Here is a 19691-nt window from a genome sequence, read left to right on the forward strand (position 1 = left end):
GAGGGCATCAGATCACATTATAGATGGTTGTGAGCCACCATGTGGTTTCTGGGAATTAAACTCAGGACCTCTGGAAAAGCAGTCAGTGTCCTTAACCTCTGAGCCATCTCTCTAGCCCCCTAAATAGATAAATCTTAAAAAGAAAAGAAATCCTGTCTCAAAAAACAAAACAAAAAAAATCAATAAATAAAACAAACCAACCAATCAGCCACTGGCTGTAAAACATGGTATCAATTATACCTCCGTAAAGCTTGTTTGTTTGTTTGTTTTTGGAGACGAGGGTTCTCTGTGTAGCCCTGGCTATCCTGGAACTCTCTTTGTAGATCAGGCTAGCCTCGAACTCACAGCAACCCACCTGCCTCTGCCTCCCAAGCACTGGGATTAAAGGTGTGCACCGGCCGGGCATGGTGGTGCTCGCCTTTAATCCCAGCACTCAGGAGGCAGAGGCAGGCGGATTGCTGTGAGTTCAAGGCCAGCCTGGTCTACAAAGTGAGTCCAGGATAGCCAGGGCTACACAGAGAACCCTCGTCTCGAAAAACCAAAAAAATAAAAAATAAATAAAGGTGTGCACCACCACGCCCAGCTCCATAAAGCTGTTTTAAAATCTGGCACAGTGTTCGAGGCCTCTCTGAGAGAGATGGCGTCAGTTTCTTGGTTCAGATGTTCTTAGCCTAGAGAACTAGGGGTTGAGTCAGTGGCTCCCAGGTCCACTGTCACATAATTGAAGAGAACGATGAGCAAGGACACTGAGGGGCTGACTTCACTGTGAGCCTGTGATCCCAGCACTCAGGGGTGGGGGGTGGGGGTGGAGGCAGCAGCAGGCGGATCCCTGTGACTTCAAGGCCAGCCTGGTCTACAAAGCAAGTCCAGGACAGCCAAGGCTACACAAAGAAACCCTGTCTTGAAAAAACAAAATAATAAATAAATAAAGTTAACCCTAGGTCAAGAGGCAGAGCAAGAAACCAGCTGAAAGGGTTAAAGAATAAGAGGGACTTTGAGTTGAGGGGTATTTAAGACAACCCCTAGCAGTAGAAGGGGCTTTAGCTCTGGCTCTTGGCGGTTTGCTCTTGAGCTCCTCAGCTGTGGGAAAGATTAAGCTTTGTCTCAGGTGGAAGCAGTCTTGACGGGCTTTATCCTTGGGGCACACCATGAATACCTTGTGAGAGACTGTTTGGAGCCTTCCTGGGCTTGGAATTCAGGAAGCCTACCTAGGAACCCCACCGTGGCTATTGTTTTCCTAATTGACCCTCGAAGGGAGAAGGGACCGCCCTTTGCATATGACTGGGAAGGTGGGGGAGAGAGAAAAACAAGAGGTAGAGAGGAAGAAGAAGAAGGCGCGGAGAGAGAGGAAAGGACCGGACCAGCTCGTGGGACTGAGACACCTAAGGACCCGTCCTGCCGAACGGATTCCAGGAGGTTTTAATCTTCTGTCCCTTTAACCTTTTTTTCCTTCTTGTATATGCTAGTTGGGTTGTATAATAAAGTTTAATTGTTAATAAACTGAGCCAACATCTGGCGCCCAACGTGGGGCCCGATGGGTTCCACAATCCCTAATGATATGAGGGAAGATTCAGTATTCCACGGGATAGAAATGTTGTTTCAGGGTATTGGCAAAATTGCAACTGCTGTTGCAAAACTCTTTCCTGCATTATACTTAGAGGGAATTCTTTGTTTTCTCATTGTCCTTTTATTACAATATTTCATGCTTAAAAGGATTAGAAGACAGGCTAATGGCATAAAAAAGCCGGAAGGGTCAGTAAGTTCTATCCTTTTGGAAAAGATTGCAGATTTGACTGGACAGATAGAAAGGCTGAGGTATAAAAATGAAGAGATGGAAAAACGGATAGAATTTTTGACATTTGGTAGTGATGAAGGACAGAAAATAGAGAGACCGGAAAGCCAAAAAAATCAGGAAGAGTCAATAAGCTCTATCCTTTTGGAAAGAATTACTGACTTGACTGAACAAATAGACAAAATACAGAGAAAAGTGGAAGGGCTGGAAAAGCAGAAGGCACCTTTGGTTAAAAAGGGTAGAGAAGGTCAGAAACCAAAGGCAAAGGAAGCCAGACCGACCAAAAGGTCTTTGGAAGTAAATGTACCAGTGGAGGATACTTCCACAGTCACCCAGGCACCTTCAGCTTTTCCAGTCACTGTAAGACATGTAATCGAGCCAAATGGTGCTGAGGGTCATGACGAAATAGCCTGGTGTCCTGTAGACATGATGGATTTAAAACATTTTAAGGAATCCATCATCAGATATGGTATGCATTCTAACTTCGTTAAACAAACGTTAAACAGCTGGGCCTATCAGAATAGACTTGTTCCCCAAGATTGAAAAAATTTAGTTTCAGCGGTATTGGAAGCAGCACAACAGTTACAGTGGTTATCATGGTGGCGAACAGAGGCTATAAAAATAGAACAAAAAAATATCGCACAGGGAATAAATATTAATAGAGATCAGTTACTTGGTGATGGACCATATACTAACATGAGAGAACAAATTCAAGCTAACGATAGAGTGATTGAACAATGTCGTAAGGCAGCCTTGAGAGCTTGGGAGCTGGTAGAGGAACCTGGGAAAACAACTATTTCTTTTACTAAGGTGTTCCAAGGACCTCTGGAGCCCTTTACAGAATTTTTGCAGAGATTAGGATCTGCTATGGATAAGGCGATGCCAGATTCTGATAACAAAAAGGCATTAAAACTTATCATGGCTTATGAAAATGCAAATGCTGAATGTAAGAAGGTGCTTAGACCGTTAAAGGAAAGAGGCGCTCCATTAGATGACTGGGTAAAGGAGACAGTTAATATCAACTCTCAAAAATATCAGAATAATATTGTGGAACAAGCTTTAGTCAGAGAGCCCAGATATCATAATACTCGGTGCTTTAATTGCGGTCAAATCGGTCATGTGCAAAGAAACTGTAGAAATAGAAGGCGCACTAACCCAGGAAAAAACGTAACTCATAAAAAAAAACAGGGGGGTTCTGGTTATAATGGTAATGAGGTACCAAGACTCCCAGGGTACTGTAGTCGCTGTGGAAAAGGGAAACACTGGGCTCGGGATTGTCAATCTAAGCGAAATGTGCAAGGCAATATCTTGCCAACGAAAAACGACAGGAGGGGGCCATCGGCTCGGGCCCCCGTAAACAATGCCAACCGAATTCCTTTGGCCAGTCAGGAAGTGACAAACCCGCAGGAAAACGGGAACTGAGTGTTAGCGATCTAATGCATGCTACTGAAGGCAGTGCAGCCTTGGATCTGGCTTCAAATATGTCTCTTACCCTAACTCCTCAGGTTGAATGTTACAAATTAAATACTGGTGTTTTTGGACCTTTGCCTTCAGGCACAGTAGGATTGGTTCTGGGAAGAAGCGGGCTGACGTCTCAAGGTTTTATTGTGCATCCTGGTATTATAGATGGAGATTCTAAAGGGGAAATAAAAATCTTGGTATGTGTAAAAAAGGAGATAAAAATTGATGCCGGGGATAGGATTGCTCAACTCCTACTGTTTCCTTACATTAAGGGCAAAGCCGCTCCAGTGAAAAGGACTGGTGCGTTCGGGAGCACAGGGACCCGTGTGTTCTGGCAAACAGTAATTAATGATCAGAGACCTAAGTTAATTATACAATTGAATGGTATTAAAATAGAAGGCTTGGTAGACAGTGGAGCTGACGTCTCCATCATTTGCCAGAAGTCTTGGAACCAAACTTGGCCACTTAAGAAGGTTTATACAAAAATTGTAGGAATTGACAAGTTATCTCAAATAAAACAAAGTGTACAGTGGCTTGAGTGTGTGGGACCAGATGGGCAGATAGGGAGGCTGAAACCCTATGTGGCTAACATTCCTATAAATCTATGGGGAAGAGACCTTTTACAACAATGGGGTACTCAGATTACTATTCCTGCAAATACTGAGATAAAAAAGGTTAAAACAATGGGTAAATTGGTATGCGCTTCTAGGAAAGAGATTAATGTAAGTGATCAGAGGCGACCACCAGCTATGCCCATTGTTCAACCTCAAAATTCTTCAGGTTTAGAGTGTCAAAATTTATAAGAGGGGCCACTGCTGAGATACCAACCGCCTTGCCCCTAAAATGGATTTCAAACAGACCTGTATGGCAAGAGCAGTGGCCCTTAACAAAAAAAAAGTTACAGGCGCTTCACGGTTTAGTGCAAAAACAACTGGAGGCTCAACACATCGAAAAATCTTCCAGTCCCTGAAATTCCCCTATGTTTGTGGTAAAAAAGAAATCAGGTGGTTGGAGAATGATAACAGATTTGAGGGCCATAAACAAGGTGATTCAACCCATGGGTTCGCTTCAACCTGGAATTCCTTTGCCTTCCTTATTACCTCGGTCTTGGCATATAATTACAATTGATTTAAAAGATTGTTTTTTTACCATACCTCTACACGAGAAGGACAGGGAAAGGTTTGCTTTCTCAGTACCTACTCTGAACAGTAATTCTCCAATAAAGAGATATCATTGGAAGGTACTTCCACAGGGAATGTTAAATAGCCCAACTTTATGCCAGTATTTTGTACAACAACCTTTAGAAATACTTCGTAAGCTGTTTCCTCAATCTATCATATATCATTACATGGATGATATTCTGCTAGCTGATTCTGATCCTAGTATTGTAGAAAAAATGTTTCAGGAAGCACAAAGAATTCTGCCTTGCTGGGGATTACAGATTGCGGTGGAAAAAATACAAAGAGGAGATTCAATTACCTATTTAGGCTATAAAATAACTGAACAAAAAATTCGACCACAAAAGGTACAGATCCGTAGAGATCAATTACAAACTCTTAATGACTTTCAGAGATTATTGGGCGATATTACCTGGTTAAGGCCTACAATCGGGTTAGCTACCTATGAGTTAAGTAACTTGTTTCAGATTTTACAAGGGGATTCGGATTTAAACAGTCCTAGGTGTTTAACTGCTGAAGCAGAAAAGGAGTTAATTCTGGTGGAACAAAAACTTCAAAAGGCATATGTGGATAGAATTGATCCTGAACTTGGTTGCATTTTGGTTATTTTGCCTTCAAAACATTCTCCTACTGGGCTTCTCATGCAAAGGGAAGACCGGATTATAGAATGGATATTCCTGCCAAATAAACAAAGCAAAAAATTGAAAACATATATAGAGAAAATTTCTGAATTGATTACAAAGGGAAGAATAAGGTTACGTCAACTGTCAGGGATGGACCCGGCGGAAATTGTAGTGCCTCTTACTGATTCTGAGATTATGTCACTATGGGTAATTAATGAAGATTGGCAAAAAGCTTGTAGTAATTATTTGGGAGACATTAACAATAGATACCCAAAAAGCAAACGTATACAGTTTATAAAAAGAACTAATTGGATCCTTCCAAGTATTGTAAAGAGGTCACCAATCTCAGGGGCACCCACCTTTTTCACTGATGCAAATAAATCAGGTATGGCTGGTTATAAGTCTGAGAAAATGACCAACGTGATTAAAAGCCCCTTTACATCAGTTCAAAAATCAGAATTATATGCTATCCTTATGGTTTTGTTAGATTTTCCTGAACCCCTTAATATAATTACTGACTCTCAATATGCTGAAAAGGTTGTTTTGCATATAGAAACTGCTGAATTTACTCCTGATAACACAGAATTGACTACTTTATTTATAGAGCTGCAACAGGTCATCAGAAGCAGAAATTATCCCTTGTATATTACTCATATTCGATCCCATACAGGTTTACCAGGTCCATTGGCACAAGGAAATGAAGAGATCGACAAATTATTGATAAGTAATGTATTCGAAGCCTCCAAATTTCACGAAAAACATCATGTCAATGGTAAGGGGTTGAAGAAAAGATTTTCTATCACTTGACAACAAGCTAGAGAAATAATTAATAAATGTCCTACATGTTCCTTATATAGTCAACTACCATTACCTGCTGGAATTAACCCTAGAAGTAACAAAAGGAATAAAATTTGGCAGATGGACGTGTTTCATTTTACAGAATTTGGAAAAATGAGATATGTGCATCATACCATTGATACCTATTCAGGTTTTCAATGGGCAACTGCCTTAAGTTCTGAAAGGGCTGACTGTGTGATTACTCATTTACTAGAAATAATGGCATTTATGGGAATACCTGCACAAATTAAGACTGACAATGCTCCTGCATATGTGTCCCTTAAGATGAAAAACTTTTTTATGTATTATAATATAAAACATGTTACTGGTATACCTCACAATCCCACAGGACAAGCAGTTGTGGAAAGAGCTAATCGTACCTTAAAAGAAATGCTTATTAAACAAAAGGGAAGGGTAAAGACACCCAGGGATCGATTAAATAATGCTTTGTTGTGAAAGACCCCATTTCTAAATGTTGTTTAGTCAAGGCTTGCTATTTTGTAAATGATTCTATTTTGTAAGGCTTGTACAATGGTTAAGGGAGGTCACCTGAAAGGCTCAGTCAGACTGGAAAAATACCACCATGTCACAAGGCTCGCAGACGCCACAAGGTTCATGGTCACCCACCATTTCACAAGGTCTACACAAGCGGTTCTGGGAAACTGCCCTGGGGCCAAGTTATTGGAAAAACAAGATGTATGGTCAGTGAATAGGCTAGCCTAACCATTTCCTGATTCCAAAGCCCTAACCAGAGCTAAATCTAGCCACATTAAGTTAGCCAATCAAGACCCTGTAACTATGCTTCTCGCTTCTGTAACCCCCGCTTCCTGCTTCCCACCCTATAAAAGGGTCTCCTCCCCTTCACTCGGCGCGCCAGTCATCCGATAGACTGTGTCGCCCGGGTACCCGTGTAATCAATAAAGCCTCTTGCGTTTGCAACCGGACTTTTGGTTTCGCTGGTTCTTGGGGAGGGTCTCCCTGACGAAGGACACTCCGTGAGGAGGGTCTTTCATTTGGGGGCTCGTCCGGGATTGAGACCCCCGCCCAGGGACCACCGACCCAAAATCGGGAGGTAAGTTCTCTGCTGCTGGCATTGTGGGTATTGTGTGTCTTGTTTGTCTCCTGGTTGTCCTCCATCTCTGTGCTACTCTGAGACTCAATTGGGTCATTAGTATCTGGTGGAGGCTAGAAGGAGTTGACGAACTCGGACTTCTCCTCCACACCCCTGGGAGACGTCCCACGGGGGTATCCGGGGTCCTTAGGACCCATCTGAGAGGACGATCCGACTCGGCTTGGTTGGGGCTTCGCCCCTGGTCAACGGATACGCTCCTCGTCTGGGAGACGGGGAAACCGGAACCCCAACGCAGTCTCCAATTGGTTTACTTTCATTTTGGTGCCGGCACCGCGCAGCGCGATCTATCTCTTTTGGTTTGTTGTTAATCTTTCTTGTCACTCTGTGTACACTCCCTTTCTCTGCAGACATGGGCCAGACAGTTACCACCCCGCTGACCTTAACCCTTAAACATTTCAGGGAAGTCCGGACCATCGCACACAACCAATCTGTGGAGGTCCGTAAGGACCGATGGCAAACGTTCTGTGCCTCCGAATGGCCAACCTTCAATGTTAACTGGCCACCGGAGGGCTCTTTTAACCTGACTCTCATTTTACAGGTTAAGGCAAAGGTGATGGACCCAGGCCCTCATGGCCACCCTGACCAAGTCCCATACATCATTACTTGGGAGACTCTGGTCCGCGACCCACCCCCTTGGGTTAAGCCTTTCCTTTCCTCACCACCTAACCACTCCCTCCACCTTACCAGGGCCCTCAGCCCCCGGCGGGTGCTGCACCTCCCGCCGCTCCGGAGGCACCTCCCCAATCCCAAGCAGCAGCTTCCTCCCCTGTGGCGGGCCGCTTGCGGAACCGCCGGGAACAAACCCCGGACGCCACCTCCCAGGCTTTTCCCTTGCGAGCAGGCAATGGAGGACAAATTCAATATTGGCCTTTCTCTGCCTCAGACCTCTACAACTGGAAAAATAATAACCCTCCTTTTTCTAAGGATCCCACTAGACTTACTTCCTTGATCGAGTCTATTTTAGTGACTCACCAGCCTACCTGGGACGACTGCCAGCAACTCCTGCAGACGCTCCTGACCACCGAAAAATACCAGCGAGTCATTCAAGAGACACGGAAAAATGTCCCAGGAGAGAACGGGCAGCCAACCCAGCTGCTCAACGAGATTAATAGCGCTTTTCCCTTAGAACGCCCTAAATGGGACTTCAATACGCAGGAGAATACTGGCTGAGACTCACGGGACCCGCCCTGATCTAACCGACCAGCCCCTCCGGAATGCTGACTGCACCTGGTTTACGGACGGCAGCAGTTTCCTGGAAAATGGAGAACGGCGAGCAGGAGCCGCCGTAACAACCACCAAGGATGAAATTTGGTCCAGCCCTCTCCCCCCGGGGACATCAGCCCAGCGTGCCGAGCTGATAGCTCTGACCAAAGCACTGTAGCTGGCCAGCGGTAAACGCCTCAACGTATACACCGACAGCAGGTATGCCTTTGCCACAGCCCATATCCATGGAAAAATTTACCGGAGGAGGGGCCTACTGACCTCGGAGGGCAAAGAAATTAAAAATAAGACTGAGATACTGGCCCTGCTAAAAGCCCTACACTTGCCCCGTGAACTCAGCATCATACACTGCCCCGGGCACCAGAAAGGAACTTCCCTGGAGGCAGAGGGAAACAGGATGGCTGATAAAGCCGCTTGCTTGGCAGCACTCTCCGGGAAAAGGGCTCTGCTTAAAAAAAGTGCCCCACTCCCATCAGGCCCTATGCAACAAAACCCTCACGATCTATCCCGGCAAATATTGGCTCACCGGGCCTACTGGGACTCAATGGGCCTGCAACTCGGGACTAACCCCCTGTGTGTCAGCCACAGTGCTTACCCAAACCAGTGACTTCTGTGTTCTGGTCGAAGTCTGGCCCAGGGTTACCTACCATCACCCTAGTTATATATACTCTCATTATAAAGGAATGACCAGACATCCCAGAGAACCTGTCTCCCTCACCCTAGCCTTGTTGTTAGGCGGTCTCACCGTGGGAGGAATAGCTGCAGGAATAGGAACAGGAGCCACCGCCCTAGCTGAAACATACCAGTTCAGACAGCTCCAGCAGGCCATGCACACCGATCTTGTGACATTAGAAGAATCTATATCGGCCCTAGAAAAATCATTAACCTCACTCTCTGAGGTGGTCCTCCAGAACAGGAGAGGACTGGACATTCTGTTCCTTCAAGAAGGTGGACTCTGTGCAGCTCTGAAAGAGGAATGTTGTTTCTATGCGGATCATACTGGGCTAGTCAGAGATAGTATGAGCAAATTAAGAGAGAGACTAAAGCAGAGACAGCGTCTCTTTGAGTCAGGCCAGTCATGGTACGAGAGATGGTTTAATGGGTCCCCCTGGTTTACCACCCTAATCTCCTCCCTGCTGGGACCAATCATTATTATACTCTTGATTCTCCTATTTGGACCCTGCATCCTCAACAGATTAGTCTAATTCATGAAAGATAGGTTATCCATAATCCAGGCGATGGTCCTCACCCAACAATACCATCGCCTAAAGCAGGAAATGAAAACTGAAATAGAATGAAAGATTCCATTCTAGTTCATAGAAAAAGAGGGGAATGAAAGACCCCATTTCTAAATGTTGTTTAGTCAAGGCTTGCTATTTTGTAAATGATTCTATTTTGTAAGGCTTGTACAATGGTTAAGGGAGGTCACCTGAAAGGCTCAGTCAGACTGGAAAAATACCACCATGTCACAAGGCTCGCAGACGCCACAAGGTTCATGGTCACCCACCATTTCACAAGGTCTACACAAGCGGTTCTGGGAAACTGCCCTGGGGCCAAGTTATTGGAAAAACAAGATGTATGGTCAGTGAATAGGCTAGCCTAACCATTTCCTGATTCCAAAGCCCTAACCAGAGCTAAATCTAGCCACATTAAGTTAGCCAATCAAGACCCTGTAACTATGCTTCTCGCTTCTGTAACCCCCGCTTCCTGCTTCCCACCCTATAAAAGGGTCTCCTCCCCTTCACTCGGCGCGCCAGTCATCCGATAGACTGTGTCGCCCGGGTACCCGTGTAATCAATAAAGCCTCTTGCGTTTGCAACCGGACTTTTGGTTTCGCTGGTTCTTGGGGAGGGTCTCCCTGACGAAGGACACTCCGTGAGGAGGGTCTTTCAGTTGACTCTAAATTTTCTTAATGTGAATGATGAAGGGACGTCAGCTGCGGAGAGACATTGGATAATAGAAAAAACTAAAGAATTGGGGCAACCAATATTCTTCAAGGACTTGGAAAGTATGAAATGGAAACCTGCAGTAGTTTTGAGATGGGGTCGTGGGTATGCGTATGTTTCCACAGGGAGTGAAAATATATGGCTACCAACTAAACTTATAAAGATTAGATCTGACCATATAACAAGTGAATCTTAAGAGCTACCTGGTTCTTAACAGCTTGACATTGTTCCTTACAGCTTGGAGAACTAATGCCCTCTTCTGTCCTATTGGTGTATATGCAGGTAGAGCCCTGTATTTACAAAAAGCAGGACAATGCTGAAGACAGCAGGCAACATGGGTGATTTAACCCCAAAAGCATGCCTCTGGCACCTCGAGCAAAATGCCTCAAATGATGTTCCCTTGAAAATTATATATGTACTAACATACCTGTACTAATGATTTATAAAGTCTGCTTACTTTCAGAGCAAAAAACAGGACAATTATGAAGATCGAACTTCTGCCTCTGGCACTACTACTTCTTCCAGAAATTGCATGCATATTAACAATAAATCGGCTAGCCGAAAGGATCGATCCCAAAAGGACTGGACAAAAAACAGCTAGCTTTTCCAGCGCTTGGCCAATATATTATTTTTCTTGGGTACCCAAAAAATATTTTTCTCTTAAACAGCATCAAGTAATTTTGAGAACACGACGCCCCCATTCCCGGTAGGTGGGATGTGTGTTTTTGGTGGGTTACCAATGCTCATCTTTGCCTAACGGGGTTATTTACAATTAATAAAAGTTCATTTGGGGATTTCTTTCTTCTATCTTTCTTTCTCTCTTACTTTCTATCCCTTTTAATATTAAAAAAAAGGGGGGAAGGAAGGGAGGATACAGGATTGTAAAATAAAAGGTAGATTATTGAATCTACTAACTTAAAAAATTCTACATTGGTATTGTAGAGTGATGGAAATTTAAGACTTTTGATTGACGGAAATTTAAGACTTCAACTTTTGCTTCACATTGATATGAACTTAAATTGTATATTCCATTCATTTTTGCCTTATGTATTGTATGTTATATGTTGACAAAATATTGTATATTGTATGTTAGAAATTTACATTCTTTTTGTTCAATGTTTATTTGATGTATTATTTGTACCACTAATGTCTTATAAAAAACTGTTTAAAATCATCGGGGATAAAAGTTGGTATTTAGTTACGTAGAAATCCTATTAGATACTCACTTTGTTATAGAGCAGGTTTGTTTAATAGCTTGTCTATGTCTTCAAAGGAATAGATTGATAACTGTAAAAATAGATAGATTTGCTCTTCAAACTCTTCAGAGATCCACAAAATATGACATTTAATGATGAAGACTTTCCTGACAGAGAGAGACATCCGCTCCTGGCCGCCTCTCCATTTGCATCATTGAAGATGGGGGCTTCAAGAGACGCTGGTGACAAAATGGTCACTAGACAAAAAAACTGCTCTGCTACTGCTCTTATCTCTACGGCTGATAACAGGCTAACTGTCTACAACGATCAACAATGATGCTGGAAAGATGACTGTCCAGCTTTAAAGAAAATAGATGGACCAAACCGTCAGATTTCCTGCTTCAAAAAGCAGTTCGTTAAATGTTTTGGGCCAAAAGACAAAAGACTGATTGCCCCAATGAAGGAGAGAATTCGGTGACTATCCAGGCAGTCTGCTCTCTCTGTACTCTGCAACTTGGAAGTTGCCTGCCAACAAAAGCAGTTCGTTGGATGTTTTGGGCCGAAAGGCTGAAGACTGATTGCCCCAATGAAGGAGAGAATTCGGTGACTATCCAGGCAGTCTGCTCTCTCTGTACTCTGCAACTTGGAAGTTGCCTGCCAGCACTTCCTTTATTAGATAGATTTTCCTTCTTGGGTCTCTGATGGGATTGAAGACTAGATAGCCACAGTATTACTAGAAGCTTTAGTGGATTAATAATTACAATTTCTCATGAAAGAAAAGGACTCTCTTTAATAGGATAGTGGTATACTTTCCCTTAGGTTAACAAGTATAAAAGGACTTTGTTATGTTCTTAATTCCTGATGAGTATGTGTATATGTATATATGTATATATGTGTATATAGTTCTTAATTTTTTAGAGAGAAGGGTGAGGTGTGGGAAAGATTAAGCTTTGTCTCAGGTGGAAGCAGTCTTGACGGGCTTTATCCTTGGGGCACACCATGAATACCTTGTGAGAGACTGTTTGGAGCCTTCCTGGGCTTGGAATTCAGGAAGCCTACCTAGGAACCCCACCGTGGCTATTGTTTTCCTAATTGACCCTCGAAGGGAGAAGGGACCGCCCTTTGCATATGACTGGGAAGGTGGGGGAGAGAGAAAAACAAGAGGTAGAGAGGAAGAAGAAGAAGGCGCGGAGAGAGAGGAAAGGACCGGACCAGCTCGTGGGACTGAGACACCTAAGGACCCGTCCTGCCGAACGGATTCCAGGAGGTTTTAATCTTCTGTCCCTTTAACCTTTTTTTCCTTCTTGTATATGCTAGTTGGGTTGTATAATAAAGTTTAATTGTTAATAAACTGAGCCAACACTCAGCTCCTTGGCCTTCAGCTTTTTGGGTTTTGAGCTGACAAGCGTTTGGCCTTGAGGTTTTTGGGTTTTTTTTTTTTTTTTGGTTTTTCGAGACAGAGTTTCTCTGTGTAGCCTTGGCTATTCTGGACTCACTTTGTAGACCAGGCTGGCCTTGAACTCACAGTGATCCACCTGCCTCAGCCTCCCGAGTGCTGGGATTAAAGGCATGCACCACCATGCCTGGCTGGCCTTGAGTTTTTTAGCTTGAGAATTTGGACCTTTTCCATCGGGACACGAGCTGAGTAGGAAGGGCAGCTGGGGGCTTTCTCTGCCTCTCTGAGCTAGCAGGTTTTTCTTTTTTTTTGGTTTTTCGAGACAGGGTTTCTCTGTGTAGCCTTGACTGTCCTGGACTCACTTTGTAGACCAGGTTGGCCTCGAACTCACAGCAATCCGCCTGCCTCTGCCTCCCAAGTGCTGGGATTAAAGGCGTGCGCCACCACGCCCGGCCAGCTAGCAGGTTTTTCACCACAGCATCCAGCTCCCGAGTCCTTATTGGTAAAATAGAATGATTTAGGATTTTCAATTAAAACTACGAAGAATCTTGGGGGGCAAACAATTATCAAATACAAAGCACCATACCATACTCCAACATCCATCGCAAAGCTCCTTTCCCACTGGCTAGTGTCCACAGTACCAGAGGCGCTATGCAGGCTACTGAGCGGGTGCTGGACCCTGTATGCCACAGTACTGGCCTGCCAGGTTAGACGTGTCTGCGGGGGCTGTAGAGATGCTCGGTGGGTAAGAGCACTGGCTGCTCTTCCAGAGGTCCTGAGTTCAATTCCAGCAACCACATGGTGGCTCACAACCATCTATACTGGGATCTAATGACCTCTTTTTGGCATACAGGTGTACATGCAGATAGTGCACCCATTTACATAAAATAAATAAGTAAAATTTTTAAAAAGATGTGTCTACAGGTGCAATGCTGGCATGACTGATAAGGAATAACTAACCACTTCCTGATTGGATTTGAGGCCTGAATCACAGGAGATTTTAAATATTTATTGCTTATTTTATGTATATGAGTGCTCTATCTGCACGTGTGCCTGCATGCCAGAAGAGGGCATCAGACCCTAGTATAGATGGCTGTGAACAACTATGTGGTGGCTGAGAATTGAACTCGGGACCTCTGGAAAAGGGGCCAGTACTCTTAACTGCCAGTACTTTTAACTACTGAGCCATCTCTCCACCAGACAAGAGAGGATTTTATTCCTGCTTTCCAACTTTAGTCAAAACCCATACCTGGTGAAATCATAAGCCCTAAGGTAAAACCTGTAGACACAAGGTTATTGTGTAATTCACATGCTAACTTCTGTACCCCATATCTGGTTGCAATCACTGTTCTGACAATCTTCTGTCTCAATGTTTTTGTAAACACTGCTCCCCAGTTGTCTCCTCATATGCTAATAAAGCTTTTTCTTTTTGGGGGTTTTGTTTGTCTGTCTGTTTGTTTTTTGTTTTTCTTTTTTGTTGTTGTTTTTTTGTTTTGTTTTTTGTTTTTTGTTTTTCAAGACAGGGTTTTTCTGTGTAATAGCCTTGGCTGTCCTAGACTCACTTTGTAGACCAGGCTGGCCTCAAACTCACAGTGATCCACCTGCCTCTGCCTCCTGAGTGCTGGGATTAAAGGCATGCACTGGGGCTAATAAAGCATTTTACAGCCAATTGCTGAACAGAGGAGAGAATGGGGCTGGACTTCCTGCCAGCCAGGGGAGGAGTTGGAAGAGCAAGTAGGGGATTCAGCCACGGGTGAAGACTGATTATGTAGAGGAATGTTAATTCAAAACATGGCTATTCTGGCAAGATAACACATCCAAAGGCCTTCTAGGTCTATGTGATCTGGCTGAAATACAAACATGCCTTTAATACAGGAGACAGGCAAACATATCCAAGTTCAAACCCAGCTTGGTATAGAGCAAATATCAGATAAAGAAAAACTTAGATTCAGGCATGGTAATACGTGCCTTTACTCCCAAAGAAGGTAAAGTTAGTTTGTAGAAGGAAGCACCTATGTTTGAAAGTGATGTCTAGGGGCTGGAGAGATGGCTCAGAGGTTAAGATCACTATCTGCTCTTCCAGAGGTCCTGAGTTCAATTCCCAGCAACCACATGTTGGCTCATAACCATCTGTAATGTGATCTGGTGCTCTCTTCTGGTGTGCATAAAGACAGTGTACTCATATACATAAAATAAATAAATCTTAAAAAAAAAAAAAAGAAAGTGATGTCTAATTGAGTGACAGAAAAGGTGACAAACCAGAGATGATTTGACAGAATAGGATACGCCCAACTCTCACAAGAAGAGAGAGGAAAGGGAAGCTACTTAAGAGGCAGTTTTACAAGGACAATAATAAAGAGGCAGGTTGCAGAGAGAAAACTCAGGTGAAGACAGACTGAGCCATAGAATGAGAAAAAGCCAGAAGATTAGAGCAGATTGTTGAGTTAGTTTGAGGCCAACCAGAACAATTCCAGGCCAAAAGAAAAGCCAGATTAAATAAATCAGCTGGGAGAAGTGTTTGAGCCAGAGCAGCTGAGTTGAACCAGCCAGCCCGGAGCTCAGAAAGAACAAGTAAGGGTGAGCTTATTAAGGAGTAAGTCTCAGAGGCTGAAAACATTCTAGGCCTAGGTTAGATTGTACAGAAGCTAGAAGCTTCCAGGACTAGGCCTAGGCCAGCAGAAGGAGGCATTTAGCCTCCCAGACGACAATTGAGTCAGGAGAATAAAGTTACCTTTATGCCAGTAGACATCAGAAGAGGAGCTGGATTAGGAAAAGCCACAAAGAACAAGTATATCAGGGATTTAAAAAAGAAAAAAATATTTATTAGGTATAAAGTGTTCTTCCTGCATGTACACCTGTACACCGTAAGACAGTACCAGATCTCACTATAAATGGTTGTGAGTCACCATGTGGTTGCTGGGAATTGTACTCAGGACCTTTGGAAGAGGAGCCAGTACTCCTAACCTCTGAGCCATCCCTCCAGCCCCATATATCAGGGATTTTGAAAAAAAGGAAGTCATAGTAGCTTATAGGGTTAAGAATAGAGCAATAACTGCTCGGTTATTGTGTTGTGAACCTTATTAAATAAATATAACAGAGGCTCAATTATTTTAGTGCCAGCTGAGGTAAGAGAGAAACTGAGGAACAAATACTTTTTAAAAAAATTTAAATTCAGGTATGATGGCATACACCTTTAATGCTAGCACTTGTGGAGACATGGGCAGGTGGATCTTTGTGAATTTGTGGCCAACCTGGTTTACAAAGCAAGTCCAGGATAGCCAAGGCTGCACAGAGAAACCCTGTCTCAAAAAGACAAAAACCAACAAGCAAACAAAACCTGTTGTTATTTTGCAGATTGGCCACATTGTGATATTGCCTTATAGTCATGATTACACCTATAGACCTGGGCTACTCCCAACCTGGGTCAGAGAAACCTCTTTCTACAGCATGCTGCAATCAGTGCAGAGACACATAACTGATTCGTCAAAACACCGAGAAGAACAGGTTGAGTGCTCAGCTTTAAATGGGACTTTTTTTGGGGGGGGTTGTTTGTTTGTTTTTTTTTGAGACAGGGTTTCTCTGTGTAGCCTTGGCTGTCCTGGACTCACTTTGTAGACCAGGCTGGCCTCGAACTCACAGCGATCTGCCTGCCTCTGCCTCCTGAGTACTGGGATTAAAGGCGTGCGCCACCACGCCCGGCTTAAATGGGACATTTTTATAACCCCTAGCCTCCCCCACCCCTGCTAACGCTCAGGAAACACGGAGAAACAGGCAGTGGAAAGATTGCAAGAGCGGGAGAATGGCAAGGAGTGCTGTGAAACGCCCTCTCCTGGCCATGGCATGGCCATTGCACTTAGCGTGAACTCACGGCAGCTGTAGTTAGCTGAACAAGACCTACAGTCAGATCAAGCCAGTTAAAACCTCCGCATAGACAGGGTCGATGATCTCCAGGTCCCACCTTACACTGAGCAGCTTATGGTAGTTGGTAGCTGCTGGGGAAGAGAATCATTCCTTGAGGGCGTGGACAATGGTAGGTTTCCCATGCTCCATTGAACGCCCCCCAACCCCCACGTGCACATATGAGCAGCACTAATTGGATGTGGTGAGTTAATCAAGTTTTAAAAAGAACTAACAAAAGAGATAAAGAAGACACGAAGTTAGGAGGGGGAAGTGTTTGTGGATACAGAGGGAGTTGGAGGGGAAAGTGGGAGTGTATATGGTATTTCATTGTACGCATGCACAAAATTTTCAAAGAATAAAAAATGTACATATACAGGAAATTGATTATTTTAAACAGGGGGCTGGTTAAGACAGGGTCTCACTATGTAGCTGTGGTTGTCCTTGAACTTACTAAGCAGACCAGGCTGGCCTGGAACTCTCAGAGATCCACCTGCCTCAGCCTCAGTCAAGAAAGGCACTGTAGTGCACATTTGATCCTGTGAGGGCCAGGGATGGGCAGTTCCTGAGTGGAGAACCAGCAGGTTTCCCCATGCCACTTTACAATGTCATCTCTGGCTTCATTGCTTCTGAAACGCAGCCTTACGGTTCAACCTGGATCCTTTTTGATGTTGTCTTATGGGATAGGGTCTCTGTGTCGTCACGGCTGTCCTGGAACTGATATACACCTCCCTCCTGAATACTAGGCTTAAAGGTGTTCATCACCACCACCCAGCAAGATTTTTCTTGACAGGATCATTTGAGCTGGGAAGACAACCCACCCACCACCCACCCCCCCCCCGAAATCTCGGCCACACCTTCTGGTGGTAGCCTACATAAAAGACAGGTGTTGGGGTACATTGTGTAAAGGTGTGTCTCTGTATATTCAATTGTTGATTGCTAAGCTGACAGAAAGCCTAGAGCCAGATCTTGGTATTGTTATTTCTATGGACCATCACCCATCTTATATTTTGTAAATATTTGTCCTTCTTCACTTGTCTATTGGCTATAATAAAGAGCTGATGGCCAGAGCGAGTTCCAGGACAGCAAAAGCTACAGAAAAACCCTGTCTCAACCCCCCACCTCCAAAAAAAAGAGCTGATGGCCAATATCTGGGCAGGACATGAAAGGTGGAATTTCGGGACTCTGGAAGAAGAAAGTAAAGGTGGGAGGTTCACCAGTGGGTTATGGAGGTGAGTGGACCGAAGTTACCAGGAGGAGCAGAGAAGTAGAGCTAACCCCATGGTGGGCTGCAGTGCTAGCATTGCTCAGGTCACATCTAGATGGTAGCTGGGAATCTGCCCAGCTAAAAGGCTCAAGGCCTTTAACGTATTAAAAGGCCTCTGTGTTATTATTTATACAGCTGAATGGTCCGAAAGTCCCACTATAGCCATGGAGGAAGGAATCCGCTTTTTGCCCGTTTGCCCTCACTCTTGTGGGGAAGTTCATCTACCCTGCTGCTGCAGCATTCCTTCACTGGTCTTAGAACCTACTTCTTTGGAATTCCAACATAGGCTGAAGGCCAGCTGAGCCAGCCAGCCATGTGTCCTGAGACAGCCGTTGTTGGACCACAGCCTGTATGCCACTCCAATAAAACCCATATTATTCATTCTATAGCTTGTTTTTCTAGAGAACCCGAATACAGGTAGAGAAGTGGTGATTGCTCACACTCACACTGGCCAGGTATGCTATGTCCCGGCACATTTTTACCTACATCCTCAGTAGCAATTCAGGGATATTAGTTGAGCACTAGTGCATAACGTGGGTGCGGAAGACACAGGGGCAGGCTGTCATCTGCTCCAGCCCTGGCCCATCAGGGTTCAACAGTCTTCCATTCTTCAGGATTGGGAGGGAGGCCACACCAGCACCTGCCAGGGTGCCTACCAGCACAATGACAGTGGTGATGACAGCAGCTATAGAGGAATGTGGGACAGAGTATCTTCTTGACCTTTCTTCTGCTGGTTCCACAACTCCAGTACAGGTAAGCAGGACCCACACCTACTCAGGTTTTTCCACATGCCAGGTAAATGCAGAGCTGGGGGTTTGCTGTCACATCTGTGTCCACCAATCCCAAGAGGCACAAATCATTTCCCAAGGAAATGATTTCCCATGGAACTCCAAGATGAGAAATCTAGAGCTCACAGGCAGTGCCTCCTCTCCACCTCCACAGCTCTGTGCTGTCAGCCAGGCATACTAGTGTCTCTGCTGTGTGTGAGGCTCTGTTCCAGGACAGGCTCAATTTAGAATCACAATGAGCCCAAATTAGACTTTGGAAGCTGCAACTTTGCACTGTCTCAGCCTACATCTCTCAACTTACATTCGGGTTGTCAGGACACTGTCCACCCAACCACACACAGCAGCCCTGAAGGCACTCCCTGAGCCTTGAGCCACAACTGTGGACACTACTTCTCTAGTCTGGAATGCAGCCTGTTCATTCTACGTCATGTCGGCATCCCAATGTTAAACCAACCACCTTAACTGCACCAGATGCCCTCTAGCCGCTGCTCTCCATGTGAGGCGGGCCTTGCTTGGGGACCCCATCTGCAGAGCTACTCATTTCCCACTCTTGTTGGTGCTGGGTGTGAGGACTAATGTCACGTTTTCAATCTCAATTACTGTGCTTAAGAAATAAATCTATGACACAAACATGCTTCCAACCTATGAGCCCCACTTGCCCAAGGACAGACAGCTTCCTGGAATGTTGGGGCTATCCTTCGTGGAGGGTAATGAGCATCATATTTTTGATTCTGTAAAGAAGCCTGGCTGAGCTGGGCAGTGGTGGCGCACACCTTTAATGCCAGCACTTGGAAGGCAGAGGCAGGTGGATCTCTATGAGTTCAAGGCCAGGCTGGTCTACAAAGTGAGTCCAGGACAGCCAAGGCTACACAGAAACCTTATCTTGAAGCCCCTACCCCACCCCCCAAAAGAAGCCTGGTGGCTCCACCTGCACAGGATGTGCTTGATCACATGTAG

General features: G+C 44.7%; 1 long non-coding RNA gene across 1 annotated transcript; it reads left to right on the forward strand.

Moving 5' to 3' along the window:
* The first annotated feature begins 12754 nt into the window (after nucleotides 1-12754).
* On the forward strand, nucleotides 12755-18431 carry LOC311604786. The gene is made up of 2 exons (XR_014781678.1): nucleotides 12755-13077; nucleotides 13247-18431. It is a non-coding gene; the product is annotated as an uncharacterized lncRNA (long non-coding RNA).
* Nucleotides 18432-19691: the final 1260 nt, after the last annotated feature.

Source organism: Acomys minous (assembly GCF_964271855.1).
Source record: "Acomys minous genome assembly, chromosome: 9".
Taxonomy (NCBI): domain Eukaryota; kingdom Metazoa; phylum Chordata; class Mammalia; order Rodentia; family Muridae; genus Acomys; species Acomys minous.